The sequence below is a fragment of the Vicugna pacos genome, chromosome 28 (genome assembly GCF_048564905.1).
Source record: "Vicugna pacos chromosome 28, VicPac4, whole genome shotgun sequence".
Classification (NCBI taxonomy): Eukaryota; Metazoa; Chordata; class Mammalia; order Artiodactyla; family Camelidae; genus Vicugna; species Vicugna pacos.
This window is the reverse complement of record NC_133014.1, coordinates 5,443,749-5,467,215: the sequence shown is the minus strand read 5'-3', so window position 1 is coordinate 5,467,215 and position 23,467 is coordinate 5,443,749. Positions and strand designations below refer to the sequence as shown.

The following is a 23,467-nucleotide window of genomic DNA, read 5'->3' as shown; positions in this document are numbered from 1 at the left end:
TGCAACACGGTATACTAGCAAACTGGTTTTTTTTTGACTTTGGTTATCTTATAGGAGAAGAGGTTAGCTCAGTGCGTTTTTGAATTTTTCACATCATAATGAGATTTTGTTTTTTTAGACTTTGGAACGATACATTACATAGCCTTAGACTGGCTTCTTTCATTTAGTAATATGCATTTAAGATTTCCCCATGTCTTTTCATGGCTTCATAGCTGATTTCTTTTCGGTTTGAATGATACTCCATTGTTCAGATGTACCACAGTTGGTTTATCCATTCACCTACTGAATGGTGTCTTGGTTGCGTCCAAGTTTTGCTAATTATTAATAAAGCTTCTATAAACATCCACCTGCAGATTTTTGTCTGGATATAAGTTTTTGATTCCTTTGTGTAAATACCAAGAAGTGTGATTACTGGATCGTACAGTAAGTGTATGTTCAGTTTTGTAAGAAACCGTCAGACTGTCTTCCAAAGCAGTTGCCCCTTTTCATGCGGCCACCAGCAGCGAATGCGGGTTCCTGTTGCTCCACATCCTTGGCCGTTCTCATAGGTGTGTGGTGGCCTTGAGATTGTTTTAGAACCAGCTGTGATCATAACGATAGGTTTTGGAGGCACTGGGGGTGTCTGGCCATGAGCTGCCAAAGTCAGGGAGGGCAGTCTCGTTGCTGCCTCCAAGGGTCATGAAAGCAGCCTGGGGACAGCTGGAGGTGCGCTCATAAGGGTAAGTACTGTGAAAGACACAGATGGCTGCTGAGACATGGCTCAGGGGCTGGGTCTCTATCACCTGATGAGGGGGCTCCCTGGTGAAGAGGGGGAGGTCAGAGGCAGAGGGGACGGTGGCATTTGAGCCCTGTTGGGGGGCAGAAGATGGTCTTTGCCAAGTGAGTGAGAGGGACGGGAGCTTGGAGACGGAGGCAGGGTCATCACTGGTGGAGACAGAGGTGGGGCCCCAGTAAGGAGTCTGGGTTTATTCCGAGTTCCCCAGTCACAGGGTGAGGAGATGGCACCAGAGCGTGTGTAGTCTTACCTTGCAGACCGCAGGTGCTCGCCTGCTCACCTGCGTGATATTAGGGACACCCAGTTTCTACGCCCAAGCACCGGGGGACATCGTTGTATTTGCTGTGACAGATCGATAGGGGCCAGGGTGACCTTTGGCACAGGGCTGGCACCCAGGATGCTGCAGTTTCCTGCCCAGCCCTGAATTCCCATGTGTGTGACAAGTGACAAGAGCTTTGCCTAAACACAGCCATGAGGACATTCCACAAAACTGCACTCTACCTCTCCCGGAAATGAAACCCAGTGTACAAAGGGCGTTCTTGCACATTATCTCATGCATGACTAAGTCGACTGACCATTTTGAAAAGTGGTCATTGAGTGTCCAAGTCTGGCCTGAGCCCCGTGCCAGGTCCTGCCAGTGACGAGAAGGGGAGGAGGTGTGAGGGAAGACAGAGATGGAGAAAGTGAACAGTGGCTTACAGCCCATTTTCGAGACAGAATCAAGTGTCTTCGATCAAAAGGAAGGCAGGAGGGGGGCAGCGGACAGGCCCAGATCCTTCTGGCTCCAGATGAGATTGGGGGACTTGCAGACCCCGCCGGGGCCTGCTCAGTGCTGGGAGCCGGTGTGGGGCTCAGGCTCCCCTTACATCCTTCTTTGGAACATGTTCGTTCTAACTTTAGAGGTTAAGTCAAGAGGTTTCCTTAAGGCCACAGGATGGGCAAAGGCAAGAGCTGGGACTGGCCCCTGACCCCAAGGCCACGGCTCTCTGTGCTCCCAAATAGAACAGAAGTCTTCAGCCTCATCACTGTGGCGGGGAGGGGCTGAGGAGAGATCTTGCTCTGCCCCCATCCTCTTTCACTCTGGCCCATTTTTATGGGCTGCTTGGCCTCAGAGCCCAGCACTGGCAGCGCCCTGCAAAGGGATGTGGACAGGAGCACAACCTTGGGTGCTCTGAGCCCAGAGGAGCTTCCATCTTGTGAAGAAACAGGGGACCGAGACCAAGTGTTGTTGGTCAAGCTCTCAGGACCGTCTCTAGGGCACAACCGGTCATTTGTGGCCAGAGCAGGATGGGGGTTAGTGTGTGTGTGTGTGTGCGCGCGCGCGCGTGTGTGTGTGTGTGTGTGTCTGGGATGAAGGCCTCAAGAACTGTTGGCCCAGAAGACGTGTTCAGGGATGCAGGTTTCCATGGAGGCAGGAACACCTGGCTGGGAATGGGACGGCTGTGAGATCAATTAACAGCTCAGGGAGCCTGGCCTCCTGGTTCAGGGAGAGGAGGGTGGGGTTTGCTCCCAAGGAGAAGGGACTCCACCAGTGCGTTCCAGGTGCTCAGCCCAGACAGAGTGGCCCAAACCAACACACCCTGGGGTGGGGGTCGGGGCTGTCAAGTGATGACAATAAAGAGGTAAAGGAGGCAACTGAAGGAATACTTACAGAAGCCCAGAAACATATTTATAATACTTGGATTGGCGTCTGTGCTGATCATAATGGAAATCAATGTTTTAGGATTCATCGATGTTTGAGGCTCTTGGTTTTCCTATATCTGTGTTCAATCTGTCCATGACAACCGTATGTTTAGCTTTAGAGATTAACATTTCAGTGAGGACTTGAGAAAGTTTGATGTCTGAAGGCTTCAGACATGCCCAGAATCAATGAACAAGTGAATGACGACGTTGCTCTAGAACTTGGCGAGCGGAGGTTTGCCTTTTTTTTAATCACTTGAGGGGAAATTATTGGAAGTGGACCCCCTTATACATTATCCCCTGCCTTTTTTCTAAACATGCTGAACCTCTTGACGATGAGTCCCTTCTTTTTCGACTGTGTCCACTCAGTCATTTATGCCGACAACATATTCCAACATGGCTGCAAAACCAACACATTCCAACCCCAAAGATGGATGTGGCTTCCCTCATTCTACTCCTAGACCTAGTGAGAGAGCACATGACTGGAAGTCCTGGGACAACTTTCTCGGGCTTTTGATGACCTGCAGTTTCACTTGCTGGCCCTCTGCTCTCTGCTTCAGGCTGATTTGCAGCCATCCTCCTCTGCAGGTGACAACGGAGCTGGCGCTCCAGTTCCTGAATGAACCAGGCTTGGCCACCATCCATCTCCTCCCAGCAACGTCTGGGTGCTTTACAGACATTGCCTGTGCTCTGTTTTTGTAAGAAAGGCATTCTGTGCCAGGGTTATTTTCTAGCCTGTGAAATGGAGAATAGATGTTATTTGAGCTAAAATCAATGCAAATAAAATATATATAATAACGTAAAGATTCAAGCATAGTAGGGACTCAGCAGGTATGTCTCTGGAAGGATTAAACAGACTCTGCCTGAAATAGGTGGGAGAAACCTGGCTTCACAGATCATACTACCCATCTGTTAAGAACAGTCTGTAACTCAGAAAGGGAACAGAGAACGAGGGCTGCGAGGGCGTGGAGAACAGGGAACCCTAGTGCACTGTTGCTGGGGATGTAAATTGGTGCAGCCACCGTGGAGAACAGGATGGAGGCTCTTCAAAAAATCAGAGGTAGCAGCACCCGTCTGATCCAGCAGTCCCACTTCTGGGTATACATCCAAAGGAAATGGAATCAGTATCTCAAAGAGGTATCTGCACTCTCGTGTTCATTGCCGCGTTCGTCACAGTAGCCAAGAGACGAAACAACCTAAAGTGTTTGTCAACAGGTGAATAGATACAGAAGATGTGGTGTATGCTGGCCATGCAGTGAATATTATTCAGCCACGAGAAAGAGGGAAGTCCTGTGTTTTGTAACAACATGACCAAAACTTGAGGGCATTAGGCTGAGATAAGCAGACTGAGAAAGACAAATACTGTATGATATCACTTACATGTGGAATCCAAAAAAAAGCCCAACTCAGAGAAACAGAGACTAGAATGATGGTTACCAGGGCTTGGGGAAGCAGGTGGGGGAGATGGGGAGATGTTGGTCAAAGGATACAAACTTCCAGTTACAAGATGAACAGGTCTGGGGGTCTAACGTGCAGCATGGGGATTGTAGCTAATATATTGTATTTTATACACTTGAAAGTTGATAAGAGAGTAGCTCTTAAATGTTCTCACCACAAAAAAGTGGTGATTACGTGATGGGATGAAGGTGTTAGCTAACGCCGTGGTGATCACCCTTTGGCAGTATAAAACCGTATCAGATCAACGCACTGAGTACCTCAAAATTACACAACGCTGTATGTAATTACATTTCAGTTAAGCTGGAAAACCAACAAATAAAAAGAATAATCTGTAAAACGATATGCAAAGATTCACAGGATTTCTTTCCTGGAGAGAAAATACGTGATTACAGTCAGTGGTGCCGTGATGGGTACACTTCGAACTGTTGATTTAAAAAAATCTCATGTGATACTTGCCATGACAACCTCTTTTGAATAAATTTCCCTCAAGGGTTTAAGCATTTCTCTAGATGAACACAGTGGGTTACTGAGCTGACTCATATTTTCGCTTTTGTAATAATGTGGGAAGTCACACCTGCCATCACTCACCGTGCTCAAATAGTTCTCATCAACCTCAGATTCTGAGATTTATTTAACTGTGAGATCAGAATTCTAAAATTCTTTTTCCCGGTTGAAATGTTTAAGAAATTCTGTAAGGTAATGTGACTAGGTTCATAGGAAAGTGAAAAATGCAGGGGGAGTGGTGCAGGGGTGGTTGGAGACAGGCACTTCCTTTAGTCTGGAACTGATGTCCGGAGCATGATTTATTGTCCTCGGGAAACCTGCTGTGGGTGAATAAGCCCATGAATCTGGACTCTCCTGCTCTGCCTGGCCCCTGTCTGCCCGGTCAGTGTAGAAGACTGTGTGGCTGCTTTAGGGGGACCCACCCAGCTACACACAAACAGAACAAACGTCTGTTAAATTTGATCACCCTCTGTGGTCTGAACCAGTGTCTGTCCATCCTGGCTGTATATTAGAATCACCTGGGGAGCCTTAAGAGCTGCTGGTGCCTGGCCCCATCCCAGAGGCCCTGGTATCATTGATCTGGGATGCAGCCTGGGTAGAGCAATTTTTAGAAACCTCTCTGGGTGCAGCTGGTATAATGCGGGTTGAGAACCACTGACCCACAAAGCAGACAGCCATCATTTCTGTAAACTGCCCAAGTAAACAAAAAGCTGGCTAGAACCAGGCTGTCCTGAGTGACTGCCAAATCCTTCTGCTAGGGGAATTTAGGGCTGTTTCCCAGAAAACCTTGTCCCTGGACAAGAGCACAGGCTCTCTGTCCTGTCAGTGTGGTTTGAGTTTTCTGAGAGATAGTGGGTGTAAGTAGTGTAAGTGCAGCCTCTTTCATTCATTTGGCAGAGATTTAAACAGCTGCTCTGCTCAAGCCATGGTCGGTTAAGGAAGGCGCCTTTAAGCATTTGAGTGAGTGTCAGGGAGAGAAGAACTTGGCGAGACAGAGCCCGGGGTGCCAGGGGCACCAGAGACAGGGAGGTGAAGCCAAGGGCTCAGAGGAGGTGGAGATGGCCCCGTACCCTGGCTGGAGGGGTGGGAAAATCCTAGAACACCCTCTGGAAGGAGGGTACAGTATTGAGGATGGGCCTGGGAGGAGGAGGACTTCACTGGAGGAGGAAGGATGACATTCTGAGTATAAGGAAAGATCGGGGAAACTGGCAAGAAGATGCAGCCAAGAAGCATCCAGGAGAGGAGGGGCTCTTGCTGAGAAAGGTGGAGTCGAGGGAGGCTGGCTGGGCCTGGAACTGAGAGCGAGAAGGTCTGGGCTTCATTCGGAGGAGTGGGGAGCCCTGCATGGTGGGTTCTGAGGGCCAAGGATAAAGCAAAGGTCAAGTAGGAGCTTGCCCAACACCACTTACCCAGCTAAGCCGGATGCTTTAGAAGGAAAGTGTGGTTTGAGCTAAGCCTCTCTTTTGACAAGGTGGGGAAAAGAGCCCACGTGTGTGACCTAGGTCAGTTTCACAGCCACGAGGTGGGTGTGTTGTAGCCTTAGGGCGGTTCAGACTTTTCCTGGTTGGTACCTTATTCGTGTCTCCTATTGTCTCCCTTCTCACGCTTCTTTTCTTCCTTCCAGTCCTCCTGAGGGAGATATTTGAGAGCCTCCCCTCTTCCTACACACATAACCTCGTTGTCTCAAGTAGTAAGAGTGAAACCCTGAATAGAAAAAAGATCGTGTGGCCGTTTAGAGGTTTGACGGTTTGCACGGTATTTACTTTATTTTTTGGCCACGTTGACTCAAGTAAATATGGTGACTACTTTTTTCCCCTTCTTTTTCAAAATACAAAAATAAAATGGAAAGGTCAGCCAGGTTGGAGCACAAAAGGGCCAACACACTCCTGCCAGGGATGTTTCTGGATTCATTTCATTGCATTTGACTGCTCTTCAGGGTATTTTGAGAATTTTATTTATGGGAAAGTGCTGTGAGTGATTTAGCCTAAAAGGGGAGGGGAGTGAGAGCAATTTCCCTCTAATCGAGATCACTTTGTCTAAGTCTGATTTTAAATAATCTCGTAGATGGAACAGATTGTTGGTTACCAGAGGCAGAGGGTGGGAGGGATGAACTGGGTGAAGAGGGTCAAAAAGTACAGGGTTCCAGTTATAAAATAAGTAAGTCCTGGGGAATGTAACAAACAGCACGATGACCACAGTTAAGAATACTGTGTCGTATATCTGAAAATTGCTAAGAGATTCGATCTTACAAGTTCTTATTGTAGGAAGAGAAATTTGGAACTGTGAGTGGTAATAGATGTTCACTAGAGTTGCTGTGATCGCTTTGAAATATATACAAATATCCAATCGTTATGGTGTACACCCGAAACTGATCTCATATGTCAATTATACCTCAATTTTAAAAAGTATTTTTATTGAACTATAGTTGATTTACAATGTTGTGTTAATTTCTAGTGTACAGCACAATGATTCAGTTATACACACGTACATTCCTTTTCATATTCTTTTTCATTATAGGCCATTACAAGGTATTGAATGTAGCTCCCTATGCTGTACAGTAGGACCTTGTTTGTCTATTTTATATATAGTAGTTTGAATCTGTTAATCCCAAACTCCTAATTTATCCCTCTCCCCACCCTTTCCCCTTGAGTAACCATAAGTTTATGTTCTATGTCTGTAAGCCTCTTTCTGTTTTGTAAATAAGTTCATTTGTGTCATTTTTTTTATAGATTCCACATTTATGTCATTTTTTTATAGAAGCCACATTTAAGTGATATCATAGTTTTTGTCTTTCTATCTTTGACTTATTTTATTTAGTATGGTAATCTCTAGGTCTATCCACGTTGCTGCAAATGGCATTGTTTCATTTTTTATGACTGAATAGTATTCCATTGTGTATATATATACCACATTATCTTTATCCAGTCATCTGTTGAAGGACATTTAGGTTGCTTCCATGTCTTGGCTATTGTAAATAGTGCTACTGTGAACATTAGAGTGCATGTATCTTTTCAAATTAGAGTTTTCTCCAGATATATGCCCAGGAGTGGGATTGCTGGATCACATGGTAAACCTATTTTTAGTTTTTTGAGGAATCTCCATACTGTTTTCCATAGTGGCTGCACCAAATTACATTCTCACCAGCAGCGCTGGAGGGCTCTCTTTTCTCCACAACCTCTCCTTTTCTTCAGCATTTATCGTTTGTGGATTTTTTCACATTAGCCTTTCTGATCAGTGTGAGGTGATAACTCACTGTAGTGTTGATTTACATTTCTCTCATAATTAGTGATTAAATTTAAAAAGTCTTTATCGAATGCTTTGTGTTGTGTTGGCCACATTAGAGGATCCGTGCTCTTCCCCACACCCCTCTCCACACAGGACAGATGGTTATTGTCCTGAAAACTCTTGGGTTCACTTTTTCCCACGTTGGAAGTAGCGGGTGAAATCATCTCAGCAGGCTTTGTGTGATTGGTCCTAGGGTTTTCTTTATGACAAGGCTAACATTTTTCTAGATAGGATTTGCATATCTATAGTTTCTCAGTTCTGCTTCTTACTACTCTCCCGTTAATGTATCATTCCACCGCAGTGTGTGTTTGACCTAGTTTCAAAGAATCTAATGATAAAGGAGGAAGGAAAAAAACAATTTTAAAGGTAACGCTCATCTCCATATGAATCTTAGATATGTGACAAAGTCAGAAAATAAAATATTGAAAGGTCTTAGCTTTAAATATTGGGCAGTATTGTCCCATAGCTGTACCTTTTTTCATCAAAGCACAGGTCCAGGTGGGACTGTTACTCCACACTTCAAATCATAGCACCTTCCCCACCTGTCTTTGGGACCCCAAAACAACACAAAGAACCTGCCAAGTACCACTATGAGCACTTCCCCTGTATGTTCACCATTCTGGCCAGGTGGGCTCTGTCACCTCCAGGTGACAAGTGGGGAACTGAAACTGAACAGCCCAACTGGAAAGGGGAGAGCTGGAGGCACCTTGGGCCTCTCCTGTTTGTGATTTAACGCTACCTGTGGCGTCCCCAGCGCGCAGGTTTGCAGCGTCCCCGAGCACACGTGTCTGTGGCGTCCCCAGCACACAGGTTTGGAGTCTCCAGCATGCAGGTTTGTGCACAGCCAGCACTCATGTCTGTGGGTAGCTCTCCTGTCGACATCACAAAAGAAAGTGTTTGCATACGTTATTGTTAGTTACCTCCGACTTCCCAGGCCTTTAGACAGCTGCCAACATCTTAGTTCAGTCAGTTCTGCACTCACAGAGCTGTCTTTGCGTCTCCATCCTTTCTTCCGGCAGGTTCCCTGCTTGTTTATTTATTTAGGTGAGCTTCACCTTGTTCCAGAAAGGACTTGAGGCAGCCTGTTGCTTGTTTAAATGTTTGTCCAAGTCTGCATAGCCCCGTGGGGGAGTGTAATATGGGGTTTGTCGAAAAGAGCGCTTGTGTGCGGGGTGCTGCTGGGCAGAAATCACTGACTTTGTCTGAGGGCTTGAGTTTTAAGAGTTACTGTCACTTATTAAGTCTTTGAAGAAGTGCCAAAACTATCTCTTTGGTGTTTTCCATCACAATCATGATAAAGAATGTGTTCAGAAAGAATCAAGGAAAGAAATATATATATATTCTTTAAAAATTGCTCAAAATAAGTTTACAGCTCACCTAGGAGCAAAGAGTGTATTTACTGGAGGGTTAAAGTTAAAGCCGTCATAACTTCGTGCTGAAGTTAGACTGGACCTTTTTTTCAATAATTCACGCACGTCTAGTTAACATATAAGCTCCGTACTGCACTTCGGAGGAGTGCCTTTGCCCACGCAGGGTTTTCCCTCTCGAAACACTTGGTGCTGTTATGTGACGCTGGGATCCTCACCATGGAAACCAGATTGCACTTCCTTTGATCCGCGGAGAATTGGACAATAAATTTCGTGCCACTGACAGGTTATTGTTTAAACTTAACTGCATCAGACTAACTTCTGGAAGGGAAACCTCGATGACATCATCGCGTGATGCGATTGTAACCGTCACTGAAGTGCCAGGTGCTGAGAGACGCAGGTGCACTGGCACCAGACGGCCCCTGGGCCTCGCAGGGACAGAGTCTGGAGCATCTTAGAGAAATGACGTAATGAGTGCAGATGGCTAGCTCCTGGTCATGTGGGCGGATTTCGGCTGTCAGCTATTCTCCTGGTCGTAAATCCCTCCTCAGAGCCCATGGTGGCTCCTGAGGGGACACAGGTGGACAAACGGTGTCGTCCCGAGAGGGCTCCATCAGAGACCCTCCCCGGGTTCTCAAGGCTTCCCTTCCCCACCTCCACGTGCTCACCTTTCACCTGCTCGGTTGGCTCCATCAGCCTACGTCTCTGTCCTGGGGGCTGGTGGGTGAAAACATTTCAGCAAGGAGACTTTAATGTGTGTGTGTGTGTTGTGTGTGTATATAGTGTGTTGTGTGACTGAGTGTGTTGTATGTGTTGTATGACTGCATGCTTTGTCTGTAAATATTCTGTGTTGTAACTGTTCTGTGTGTGTTGTGTTTGTGGCATGTGCATATTTTGTGTGTTTTTTGTTGGCTGTGTGTGCTGTGTGAGTGTGTGTTGAGTGAGTGCTCAGCTCCAGGCACAGAAGTCACTGGGTAAATATTTGTTAAATGAAGGACAGGACATACTCCCCCCGTGAAGCCCATGGTGTAAACTCACAGGCCAGGGATCTAGTCTGGCACAGCCAATGTCTTCTTTCCTCCTTGGTCATAGGTCTTTGTAACCTCATTATTGTTTCTTGGTCTGGGGGCTTCCCGAGGAAGTGAAGAGTTTCTGACTTGCGTTGAGACCAGTCACGAGGATGCGCTTGGAGTTAAGTCACGCTGACAGGCCAGAGTGTACGTGGCGGCACACAGTGAGGTGAGGGATGGGGATAAGGGAGACGTTTAAAAGGGAGGAGCCCCAGATGCTGAGAGCATCCAGACCCACTGGGGTATTTATTGCCCAGGAGTGTCAGCCAGTATGGTGGGCCAAGCCCTTCTTGCAGTGTTGGCTACACAACGTCAAAGGAGAGCTCACGTTAATAAAAACAAGTTCTAAAGGGAAAGCTCACATCATCTGTGCTTCAAAAGGAAAGGTGAGCAAAGCTGAGAGGGTCTCCCTGGGGCTGGTCCGTGGAAAAAGACCTCTGTTGTGATGCTTGGAATGCTACAAGACTCGGAATTTGAAATACTTCTGCTGGAAGGCTGATAACTGAGGATATCACAAACCCTGGAGGAGGGATGGGATCAGGTCAAGGGCGAACAAGCAGACGCAGGGACGAGCCAAAGAAAACAGCATCTTCCTCTCCAACTAATCGCTTTGCTCCAAGGGATGAGTCAGGAGGTTTAGGACAGGGTTCTCAGCTTCAATAGACTTAATGGTCTTTTTCTTAATACATATTTTATAACATTCCCTTTACTATCCTGTAATGAAATTCATTGATAACCTCACCTACCTACACATTATATTAAACATGTAACTACATTACGCTAAGTATGATGCGAAGGGGAAGTGAAAGTTATTCCACATGTGGTTCAACACGGACAGCTGTGGAAACGGCTGAGCTGGGAGACAGAAGGGGCCATCAGAAGCTGCAGACACACACAGAGAAGTCAGATATCATGAGTGGTGTAGCCTTCAGTGATGTGCTTTATCCCGTGGCGAAAAATCTTCCTTAAAGTTTCAGAAAAAATAGAGTTCTTCGTCCCTTCAAATTTTTTTATGGTGGCTGCATTTCTGGAAAATTAAAAAAATATATATAAAAACACTACAAAAAATACTTTCTGTTGTTTTGAAAAATGGAGTCGTGCTCCGGGCTCAGATTTCACGTGCACTCAGGTCTGATGGGGTCTCTGAAGTGTTGTAGCGTAGGGGGCAATCTGCTGTGCGATGCTGTCTTGAGTATTGCAGGACCCCCAGGAGCCCCAAACAAGGCACCCTCCCACACACAGGCAAACCAAAGCACCTCCAGCCATACTTAAAACTCCCCTGGGGCATGTCTCACCTGTCTGGAGGTCTCATGGTCTCATAGACATGGATTGGAAGGGCCATTAGCGGCCTTCTTGGCTTGCTGGTCACCATGTGTTGGTTGGAAGAGCAGCTGAGAGCTCTTTAAACATGCAGATTCCCAGGCACCACCTGTAGAGATTCTGCTCAGGCGGTAGGAACAGGTACACAGTGAGCTGTGGGGCCGTCTGATCCAGGCATCCCTTGGTCTGATTCACGAGGTCCCCTTCCCATGTCTGGGACCAGTGGCTGGGTCTGAAGGAGCTGTGTTTCAGTGTATAGTATCAACAGTGTCAGCTTTTTCCCCAGCCCAGGAGGCAAGCTGTGACTGGGAGCAGCTGGTCTCAGCTCCCACACACATTCCTCCTCTCAGCCCGTGACAGCAGCAGACCTGGAGATGGTGGACGGGTGATTCGAACTTGAGCTTTCTCTGCTCGGCCGGTTCCTCCACTTTGTCAAGGGTGAGAAACACTGTGCCCAGGTCTCCATCCCTCGAAGTCCCATTGGCTGAGTCAGCTCCCCACCTGCTTTTAGAAGGATCCAGTACAGGGAAGTTGTCCAGCTGAAACTCAAGACCTGAATGTTTATGGGTAGCGCATGGCAAGGCGAAACAAAGATGGCATGGAAAAGAGCTGGGAAAGGAAGAGAAAGTATTATGAAATGGAGGAGATGAAAAATCCTGAGATCAAGTCCAAGGGCTTTCAATGGGTGGAGTTAAATGACTGGTTCATTTATTCATTACCTGAGTTAAAATGTATTTACCACATGTAAGGCTTCCTCCTAGACAATGGTAACATCACAATGAATAAAACAGATCAAAACCCTACCCTCATGGTGCACCCATTCTAGTGGAAATAGTAGGTAATAAACAAGATCGCGAGGGAATATTTGCAATAACTAGATGGTAACTCACGCTGTGAAGCACTGGTAGGGTAGGAACGTGTGTGCATGTGTGCGCGTGCACATGTGTGTGTGTGCACATGTGCATGTGACATTCAGGGCTTGCGATGCCTATTTGGCAATGAGGAGGGGAATTTCTTTGGCAAGGGTGATTTGGAGTTTAGTAGTGTGGGAAGAGCGGGAAAGAGATATTGCAGTTATTAAGGCAGGAAGTGATTCAAGTTTGTGTAAAACTTTTTAACAATGAAAAACGAAGAGGAACGGAACCACTTTAGCATGGCAATGATTACACTTCTGAGTTTGCGTAAGGCGTGTTGGGAAACTTCTGGTTGCAAACCAACGTTTTGTTTTCTGGAAGCCCTTTACAATCTCTGAGTGCTGTTCAGATTTCAGTGCCTGAGAGTCCTCTCTGGTACTGACTAACCTCACCAGCCGAGCACATGGAGACCACGTTCTTTGTACACTTCCCACCTGAGATGTTTAGACTTGTTTGTGCAGAAAAACCCCTGCTTTTTAAATGCAGTTTTGGTTGGTGTTGTCGGAATGAGGAACTTATCAGCTGGGGCGACTAGTGTCTATATTCTTTTAGCCAGAAGTATTGACCCACTCTTTACCAGAAAAGTCCCAATTCCAAAGTGACTTCCCATTAGAAGTTTATGTCTCATAAAGCTTCAGTAATATTTGCTTATTTGTGTAATATCCAGTTTAAAATACTCTCAGGCACGTTCATTATCTGTAAGTTGCTCAGTAGCTCTGTGGTGTAACCGGGCAGGTGTTTTTATACCCATTCCACAGATTCAAAGAGCCTCAGTGAGTTCCCCCCGTGTAACTAGTGTGTGGCAGGTAATGATCGTCCCTACCGTTGACTATGCATGAGTCAGACGACGTTTAAATGCTTTTCATGTATTAACTTATTCAGTCCTCATAACAACCCAGTGAAGTGGGGGCTGTTGAAAGCATTACTGTCAAAACTCAGCCTGACACAGCTCGTAGGCGGTGGAACTCGGATCCAACCGGCTGCAGGCAGACTCCACTGTCTACACTCAGAACCACCAGGCTACACCCCTTTTGTTCTGGAAAGCAGATCTTCCAGCTCCTATGTATTGTAGGGTGTTGTTTTAAAAAAGATTTTATTTTTATTTTTACTTTGCAAACAACCCTGCCACAACAGTGACAAATGGTGGAGCAGTAAAAAACAGCATTGTGGCTGGGAAAGGCCATCAGCTGAGTTCCCGTTTGGTTATAAGCTTGCTGGAGTGTCTATTTCTGTCTTCTAAAACAAGGGGATGGTGATATTGTTCACAACGTGGTGAGCAATAAATGTGATGCTCTGTTAGAGCATCTCACGCATCGCAGACACATAACAGGTGCTTGGCGCGTGTACATTTCCTTCCTGCATCTGTGTCCTGTCACCAGGCTCCTGTCAGATGAACAGTTAGGAATGCGGAGGAGCCGCAGAAAGCTGGGGAGGGCGCTGGCTACTTTGCATAGCCTTTGAGAAGCTCAGGGTGGGACACGCGTAGCCTAAAAGAGCAGCTGAGGGTGAGGGCGTGGTTCCTCCTGGGTGAGGCTTCGAGGGGCTGCTGTTCAGTGAAATACCATTTTCCAGTCTGGGTGACAGGTAGAGCCGGGGTGTTGGGGTGATCCTCCCTTCTCATCTCTTGATTTGCGCTGGGTCCTTGCTTCTGAGAAGATGCCTCCCTGAACTACATGGCAGCCTCCACAGGGCTGCCAACGCTTTATATGGAACAGAAGCGCTCAAACTTTTGATTTAAGGACCCCTTTCAATCTTAAAAATTACAGAAAACTCTAAAGAGATTTGTTTACATGGGCTATTGATATTAACTGTTTTAGAAATGAGAACAAATTTAAAATGCATTTTTATTGATCATTTAACAACAATAATAACTTCATTTCCTGTTAACATAAGCAACATCTCTTTTATAAAAATGATTAGATTTTAAATTTTTTCCTGGCATTGTCTTACCTTGTTCACTACATTGTTCTGGAAATCTCATTGATATTTGGCTTGACAGAAGACAGCTGAATTCTCACATCTGCATCTGCATTCGACCTTTAAATACAGTGGAAAACTCCACTGTACACGTGTGAGAGGCTGTGGAAAAGGCATAGACCATCTCTGAAGGATTATCAAAGTAGGTTTGACCTTGTGGGTCAAAGGGTCTCAGGGACCTTTGAGAACCACTAATGTTGGATATCTTTTTCTTTTTAACAATCTTTTTTAACATTCTTACAATTCCCTCTCAACGTTTCCCTCCTGACATAACCGACCGTGAAGCTAATGATTCTTCCTTCAACATTCTCGGGTTTGGCAACCCTGGAGAGAGTGGATTCATGTTCCCTCCTCTCTCTCCCTCCGTCTTCTCGTCCCTTCCTACCCTCTTCTTTCCTTCACAACTGTTCTTTCCTTCCCACTCTCAGTGGCACAGCCTGGAGAGTTTTTCTGTTCAGGCTGGTGCCTCATGACTGGTCTCTGTGCCTCTGGGACCTGACGGTTGCCAGGCTGTCCTCTGTCTGACAGCATCCACGATTGACTTCCTTCCCCAAAGTCTTGATCTTGGCTACTAACATTTATTAATTCTGGATTATGTTTTACAAATATTTTGGAAACATTTACGACCAAATTAAAAGAAAAACTGGTGTGTGTGCATGTGTGTGTGCGTGTGCGCGTGTATGTGTAAAGAATTTTAGGTGTGTTCATGGCCAACTCTCATATTTATAAACTGCAGAATCTGTGTAGCAGAATTCTGCTGTCAGCCAAGACTGAATGATATGGCCTGGATTTACTTTCTCACCAGAGACAACGACAAAAAGCACCACACAAAATACATGAAACCAGAGTGTTTAAGATACTGGACATCAGCCAGTGAAGGACGTGAGCCCTGAGAAACAGCAAACATCAGATGGACCTTACAATTGTTCCTGCCCACTGACTTGAGAGAATTTTCATGCCATGGGGTGGGGGTGTCCATCCAACTCCCCAGGGAAGGAGGATGCAGGCAGAGTTCAGCGAACTTCCTGAATTGATAAGATGGCGCTGGGAGCCAGGGGAGACTAGGTCGCCTACAGTTCACAGGAAGGATGCCAGAGGAGAGAGCTGCACCAGCCAGAACTTCAGATCTGCAGAGCGTCGCCTGTAAGAAATCGACAGAGTTCTGATCCGTGTGTGTGTGTGTGTGTGTGTGTGTAAACCACCTGAGGCCAGAAAAAGCACCACCCTGAAAGGATTAGGTGAAATGTTGGATGGTGCGCGAAGCCAGGAATAACTTCTATTCCTACCAGCCAGGCTGGAAAACCTAATTTGCAAGCATTTGGTAGAGGACCAAGAAGGATCATGCTTCAACAGACCCCGCCTAACAACTCATAAAAGCAAGACCAAAAAAGCAGCCAAGGACACATGCAATTGAAGTCACCAAAAGGAAGGAGGCGGGGGTGACAGATGAAATCTTTGAAATTAATGACTAGAAATTTTCCAAATTAGATGGAGATGATATTTTGGATGAAAACCAGCTTGCCAGAGAAGGAGCCCTGTTCCAGAGGTCCTGAGCTGCCGAGGCTTTAGAACAGCGACATCCAGGACATTCTACACTGATGGGCATGTTGTTTGGCTGTGAATTCAATATGGTGGCCACCACTGATGTGTGGCCGTTGAGCTCCTGAAACGTGGCTGGTGCAGCCTGGGAACAGACTTTTTCATTTTATTGAATTTTAAAAAATTTAAATAGCTTCATGTTTCTAGAGGCTACGTGTGTGGGATAGCATGGATCTAGAATGAGAGGGAGTCTTTGGAGCCGTGTCCTGAGAGCCCATACAGAAGTCACACCCAGGGCACCTGCCACGTCTCCTGCCCAAAGTCTGGTCCAGCCTGGGTTCTGACTCTTTCATGCCGTTACTGGGGCTTCACTATGGTCACTCTCAGGAGGACTCAAGGCCCAGTGGCATTGGCCTCCTCTGAGGACAGTACCAGCTACGTTCTAGACTGTGAGCTGAGCTCGCCAGTGGGTCTGACCCTCCCGGAGCTGGAACAGCTCAGCATCCGCCATCAAAGCTCTTAATTCAGTGACTTACTTATAAGGATGCCAGAGGCAAAGAAGGAATCAGTGGTCCATGGCCTCTTCCCCCAGCCCGTGGACCGCGCTCTCCTGCCCGCTCAGGGCAGTCCCAGACAACAGTGATTATTGGTGTATAGCAGTTCACCTGCTGTTGACTTGTTGCCAGAATATTTGTTCTGAGGAAAGATGAGGAAAGGAATAGGTGAGTGTCAACATAATTTTTGCATGTTAGGGAAATGATTCAACACCTAGGCACTCCTGAGTCTGCCCAGATTTTCCTTCTGCATCTCTTTGTCAGAAGCCATGGCCTAGTCTTACTCTTCCAAGTACCTTTGCTTACTTCTCATGGGTCACACTTTTTCTTGGAAAATCATTGAATAACAGCACTAGAAATGAGGTCATCCCTGCCGTTAGCATTAGCTGAAAAGCACAAGGCTATAACTATTTCTTTTACTAAAAGTAGTATATTTAAAGCTACATCTATTTGACCATCTCATAATTCTCATTTTTCCTTTGTTTGCTGGTGAGATAGTCATAATCATAAACTCAAAGAAGCCTGTAACTGGGCAGGGTACAGAGTGATGCTGTTGAGGAGAGAATAGATGGCATTTAAAATCTGAGACACCTTGCAGGCTAGGCTGATTCTGTGTGGTCCAGGACGGACCATGGAGAATCAGGGCGTATTCCTGAGTATGGTCATCGCTTTGCTTGTTTATTACTGCGCCACAAACTCAGTGACTTAAAACAACGGTGTTTTCTTATCTCTCAAGATTCTGTGGGTTGATGGGACTCAATTGAGTGCTTCTCCTTCGAGGCCTGTCCTGTGGACGTGGCCAGATATGGCTGACTGGCGTTGACTGGCTTGACATCCAGGATGGCGCTGGCTGCCGTGGCTGGGGTAGGTTCTGGCTGTCAGCTGGGGCTGTGGCCTGGAGTGCATCCATGTGGCCTTTATGTGGCGCTGGGTTTCTAGCCGTGTGGCAGTCTCAAGAGAGTAATACTTCTTCCTTGGCAGCTTTGGGCACCAGGAGTGAGTGTTCGAGACACCCTGGGAGAAGCTGAAAGGTTTTGGATGATCTTGCTTCGGAAGTCCCAGAAGGTCAATTCTGTTTCATCCTTATCGGCTGGAATTCAAGGGGAGGGAAATTGACTTCACCCCTCAAACAGAGGAGGAGGGAAGCATTTGCAGCCGTCTTTAATGTACGGGAGGGAAGCATTTGTAACCGTCTTTAATGTACGACAGTGATTATATGAAAAGGAAACCGCTCAGAGAAAATAAACTGGCAGTTATATTCAGAAAGGATCAAAGAGTTGAGAGTCTGAAACAGGAAATCTGGATGCTGGAAGGTGCTTGGGGAAAAAGGAAAGTGACGAAATTTAGGGATGAACTACAGAAACTTTCAGAGAACTGAAGATGGTGGGGCCATGCAGGATTGCAAGGAGACAATGGTAGATTTAAAATTATGTTTAAGGAAAGCAGGACTTTTGCTGCCTGTCTTGCATATGACTCAGCACAAAGGTTTCTTGGATGACGTCGGGAAGTTGGTGACGGCTGCCTTTTGGATGGTGATGGATGATTGGGTTATCGGTGCTTTCAGTTTTGTGTGTTGAAGCAATCGCCAAATCGAAGACAGCTGGTGCCCGAAAGAGGGGCCGCCAGCCCGGTTCTGTGAGGTGTAGCAGTCCCTGGAAGTTACAAAGTGGATCGGCCTCCAGAACTTGCTGCGATCTTTCTGTGTTGACGTGGGAAAGACCAGGTCCAGGAATCTCTGCGGTCATGTGCCTCCACTGAGCCAGATGGAAGCTGCATTAGAACTAAGAGTTGGCCAGGCTGCCAGCCATGTCTGTCTTTTCTCCTTCCTCGCAAAGGAGGTTAGGAAATAGTCAGTTGTCCATGGAAGCATTTTGGTGCTTTATACTTTCTCCCGGGCTGTCAGCTCTGGTTCACACGTGGCTGTCTGACTGGTAAAGACCTTGCAAAAATCAGAGGAGCTTGAGTAGAAAGATGATCACAGAAGCCCACGCGCAACTGCTTAGAGAAAGGAAGATTGTAAGAGACTCAGATTTAAAAAGTGGTTATTTGGGGGCCAGTTGAAGGAAAATGTATGAAAAGAGCAAAAAAAACTAGGTCGTAGAAGGAAGTCCATGTAGGGCAGTGGTTTTGAAGTCTATCTCAGGGAACGCTGTGGTTCTGTGAGCAGTTACTGGCAGTCCTAGAAATAACAAAATATAGGCGTGGCCACAATCACAGAGGCCCTGTGTGCGAAAATGTAATTAAAATTTTTCCATCGCTGAAGTCAGTTTAGTTCATGAACCCGCATTTCCATCTGATGCCAGAACAAAGTCTTGCCAGTGCAGAGTTATAATGCAGAGTTGTTTAGTCTCCGATGGATTAAGTCTCAGTCTCTGGGGTAACAGCATGATCTGTGCAGAATTCTTCCCTCTCCAGACGGCTTTTTCTCTCTAGACGGTAACTGGAGTTCTCTGGGGCTGGTGGAGGTGGAGGGCAGGTACTTAAGGTGCTTAAGGCTTGTCCCGGCGTCCGGGGAGGGGTTCTGTCCCTAAGTTATCCTCTGGACTTACAGCCCTCAGCTGTGATCCCACTTGCACTGCCACGGCTCATCTCAGCCGTCAAGGGTCTGGGGTTCTGAACGCTCAAGGGTGCTCTGGACTTTGTAAGGTAGCCTGGCCTCAGGGCCGGGCAGTTCTTTGGTTGGGCTGCCCCTTGGTACGGGCCATGTTGGACCCCAGACTTCACTATGACGTGGGTGGTATCCAGGGCTACACTGGGGAAGCCCAGCGTGCCCCTCTCTTTCAGGGTCCCCTCAGCCTCCCCTTTCGGGAGGGGAGGCGGTGGTGGAGGATGGGGGCACTGAGCCACCTCTCAGAGACCTTCCAGAGTCAGCAAACACCAGCCATCTCCCTTCTGCTCCCCTGCTCCCCTGCTGGCTAACCCTGCTCCTCTGGGTGGGAAACATACCTTTGCCTTCTTTATATGATGGTACATCCTTCTGAACTCGATGATTTATTTATTTTTTAATTTTTAACTTTTTATTGTAGTGTATGCGTCAATTTCTGGTGTCCAGTGTAATGTTTCAGGCATACATATACAAATGTACATTTGTTTTCATATTCTTTCTCATCATAGGTTACTACAAGATACTGAATACAGTTCCCTGTGCTCTGCAGTCGAAGCTTGTTGTTTATCTGTTCTATATATAGTCGTGTGTATCTGCAAATCTCGAACTCCCAATTTATCCCTTCCCCTTCTCTTTCCCTACTGGTAACCGTAAGTTTGTTTTCTACGTCTGCGAGTCTGTTTCTGTTTTGTAAATACATTTATTTGTGTCTTTTTAAAATAGATTCCACATATGAATGATATCATGTGGTGTTTTTCTTTCTCTGACTCACTTCACTTAGTGTGATCATCTCTAGGTCCATCCATATTGCTGCAAATGGCATTATTTCACTTCCTTTCACGGCTGAGCAGTATTCCACTGTGTAAATATACCACAACTTTATCCAGTCATCTGTCGATGGACATTTAGGTTGTTTCCATGTCTTGGCTGTTGTAAATTAGTGCTGCTGTGAACGCTGGGGTGCATGTATCTGAATTCGATGGTTATGATATCAGCTTGAGGCTCAGAGTTTGTCAACACTCTGGCTTTGGGGCATTCGAGGAAACAAGCCCACAAATGCTTCCTCTTTAAAGCTTTCAAGCTTAGTGTGAATGTTTATAATGGCCAGTCCTTCAAAAATGTCACGCCTCCTAGGCCACGGGGGCTGTTGTGTGTTTCTGATCATCGGAGCATGCTGTACTGGTCAGTGGGATGCTGTCTCAGGTGCATTGTTTGATGTTCCTCCAGGGAGGCTCGCGTGCTCTGAGCAGCTTGACAGGTGAGGGATAGACTGAACATCCTCAGGGGATATGGTCTCTCTTAAGGAAGGTGGTCCGGGGGGCGGCAGACAGTCAAGTCTGCCAAGTGATATGAGTTTCAGAGGTGGGAGGGTGGAGGGACACATGCTCCAGAAAGGGTCCTGGGGCTCTAGATGTTACTTCTGTGTCTCATACGTTTTAGTCCAACACCTCTGTCATCATTTTCATAGAGTCGAGTCTTAATGGAAGCCCTTGGCCCCATCCAAAGCATCTGTGTGGTGCTGAGACCGGAGCAGAGGGTGATGTAGGCGTGAGTCTCCACCTCGTGAAGCCTCCTACCCAGAGCGGAGCCAGGCAGGTGGACACACCAGTTACCCTGGGAAGGAAGCAAAGGGAGGAACCGCCAGGGGAGGCGGTCAGCAGGGCTGAGTGATAGGGAAGTGAATTCAGGATCCTAGTAGAGCAGTGGTTACAGGTAAGAAGGGGAGGGCTTCAGATCCCACCTCCGTAACAGGGGTGTTTGAGGGTCCCACCTGGATCTAGGGGCCCTGGTGTCTAGCAGAACAGCTGGGGTAGGGGTGGGTGGGAAGCATCAGAATGTAGAGAAAAATAAAAGGAAAGCGTAATTTTAATTCTATATTATTACACAAATCAGTTTTACTTTCTCCTTGTAAGTGGTTAAAAAAAAAAACCTTCATTGTATAAACAGTAAGATGGCTTCTGGACTAGTTCTGCAGTGCCGAGCCAAGCCCACCCGTGTCAGTTTCATCAGCTGCCACGGGACACATGTGTTGCAGTGGCTTCTGGTGGCGGATTCAGAGAATGGGCATCACTGTGGGAGCTTGAATGAACACCTGTTTGCAATCTTGGCTGCATCTTGGAATCACCCAGGAGCTTGAAAAACACTGACATTCGGGCCTCAGCCCCAGAGATTTTGATGGGACTGATCTGGGTAGGGGCGATCCAGATCTCCCCTGGATTCTAACGTGTGGGCCAGGTTTCTGGAACCACCACCTGAACAGGAATATACCAAGAGACAGAAGATGTGATGAGTTCTCATTGTACTATGTCACTGGGCACAGATTTGAGCTTGTTTCCCAGAGAAAGAGGAGCCATAAGTCTCTGGAACCAGATAAAATAAAAAATGGGAAACGGTCATCATGGGAGGTCCCCAGGCAGCATTAGGGCTGAGGAGTGTTGCTACTCCACCCTTTAGGCATCCTTCCATTTCAGAACTATCTGGGGTGGCTGAGGCCCAGGTTAGCTCAATTCTTGAGTTTCTGACTAGGGTACCAAGCCATGGGTTAGGGAAAGGAGCGCCCGCCCAGCCTGGAAGGGATACGGGAAGGGGCGGTGTGTTTTATTAGGAAGGAAGCCATCATCATTTACTCCGTGTCTCCTGGGAGCACGGCCCGAGAAGTCTTCAAAACAAGCTGGGGGCTGGTCACCTGCTGGAGACACGGAGGGAAAGGGAAGAGCCCCTTGGAGCCCAAGCCAGCGCAGCAGGGGACCCAAGCATCCTCCCCTCCCCCGACCGAGGTGTGACCATTCATAGCGTTCCTCCGAGTTCAAAGTCAGTGAGTGGGTTTTAAGCGTAAAAGCATCTGAGGTCTGGCCAAGAAGTCTGGTACCAAGACAGTCCCACCTGTAACCTTTCCATTGAGGAGAAAAACAATGACAGTAAAAGTAGCAGGTGACTCTGTGGTGTCAACCCTGCGCCTGGCCCTGGTGTACACTATTAGCTCGCTTAATCGTCCCAACCCCTCCGTGGGGCGGGGACGGGGGCGGGGGGCGGTGTTGTTATGATCTCTTTTCCCAGAAGAGGAAACGGAGGTACACGGAGGTTCGGGACTCGTCCAAGGTCACAGAACTCCGGAGGCTGGCGGACTGTCAGGCTCGGGGACAGAAGCGTGAGTGTCGCCTCCGGGCGAGGAGCCCTGCGGGTCGCCTGCTCCGTTGGAAGTCGTGCCGGAGGCCCGGCAGTGGGTGGAGAGTAGCCGGGCGGCGGGGTCTCGGTGAGTCGCCCCATCTCAGTCCGGGGGGCGCGCCCGCGGGGTTGCCCGGGGCGGGGCGGCGCTGGAAAGGGGCTGCCGGTCTGGCGGCTCCCGGGTGGGGCGGGGTAGGGGCGGTCCTCGGCCTGTCCCCGCCCTCTCCCCGCCCGGGCCCCGCCCCCGCGGACCCCGATCCCGAGCGGAGCCAGGCTGGAGCCAGAGCCGCGCCCGCACTTCCCGGGCGCGAGGGCGGAGCCGGCCGGGAGCCCGCGGCCCGGGCCTGAGCGCGGGGATGTGACGCCCGCCCGGCTCCCAGGGCGCGCCCCGCCGGCGGGCCACCCTGCACGCCGCCCCCGGGGCGCCCAGGTAGGAGGACGCTGGGGCGCCGGGCCGGGTGCCGGGCGGGGGGCCGACTGTGGCTTTGGCACCTTGGCGGCAGCGCGAGGAAAGCCTCCTTTCTCAGTTACCCTTGGTTGCCAGCTTGTTGCATAAGAGAGTTATGGCGGTTAAATCTGTGGGTTTGGGGGCTTTGTTTTTATTCGCGTGTCAAGCAGGAGTAAAAGTTGTTCACATCTGTCTTTGGGGAGCTTGGCGGTGGTTCCGGAGGGTTGTTCTAGGGTGTGTGTGGGTGTGTGTGCGTGTTTGTAAACTGCTTCCAGGCATTTTAATCCGGCCAAGTTCAACTGGTTTGCGAGCATCTCTCGTTAGGGGTTTCGGCTCAAAAGCGTTGTCTCCAGAGAAGATAAGGTATGAATGCCCTAAACGCAGTGGGGCGGGTGACGTGTGGCCCCTGCAGATAAAGGATGATACTGGGTGGTGTAGCTACGGACACCAGGAAGTCACACATCTACAACCGGCATGTCTCTCACTTTACAGTTTATAATCCCCTTTACACTCAGTGCTCTTTTATCCTCCCTACCGTCTTGTCAGTGACATGTAATTACCACCCTCCTGTTACAGGGGACCAAGCAGAGGCTTAGACAGAGTGACTAACTTGTTGGAGGGCAGGTACCAGAAGGAGAGACCTCTGAACTCCAAACCCGGTGGCTTCTATTTTATGATGTGATGGCTGCCAACCATCCCGCCCCACGGGGCTTTCTCTGCGCTGTGTGCGCTGGGTGTGCGGATTCCTGCCCTGGGCAGCTGTTGGAAGTGAATCCTGGAGGGAGGGGCTATTTGTCAGATGGGCA

General features: G+C 47.9%; 1 protein-coding gene across 7 annotated transcripts in view; it reads left to right on the top strand.

The window, feature by feature from the left end:
* Positions 1-23,467, top strand: part of IL1R1 (interleukin 1 receptor type 1) — a 58,681-nt gene that overhangs the window by 5,982 nt on the left and 29,232 nt on the right. For 4 of the 7 annotated variants that reach the window (XM_072951248.1, XM_072951245.1, XM_072951241.1 and 1 more), the window contains exon 1: positions 22,481-22,643. The exons of 1 other annotated variant lie outside the window; for it this stretch is intronic. The gene's annotated coding sequence lies outside the window, so the exon portion shown is untranslated. Of the gene's footprint in view, positions 1-22,193; positions 22,302-22,480; positions 22,644-23,467 lie in introns of those variants that run through there. 2 more of the 7 variants (XM_072951247.1, XM_072951242.1) reach the window with 1 other exon arrangement.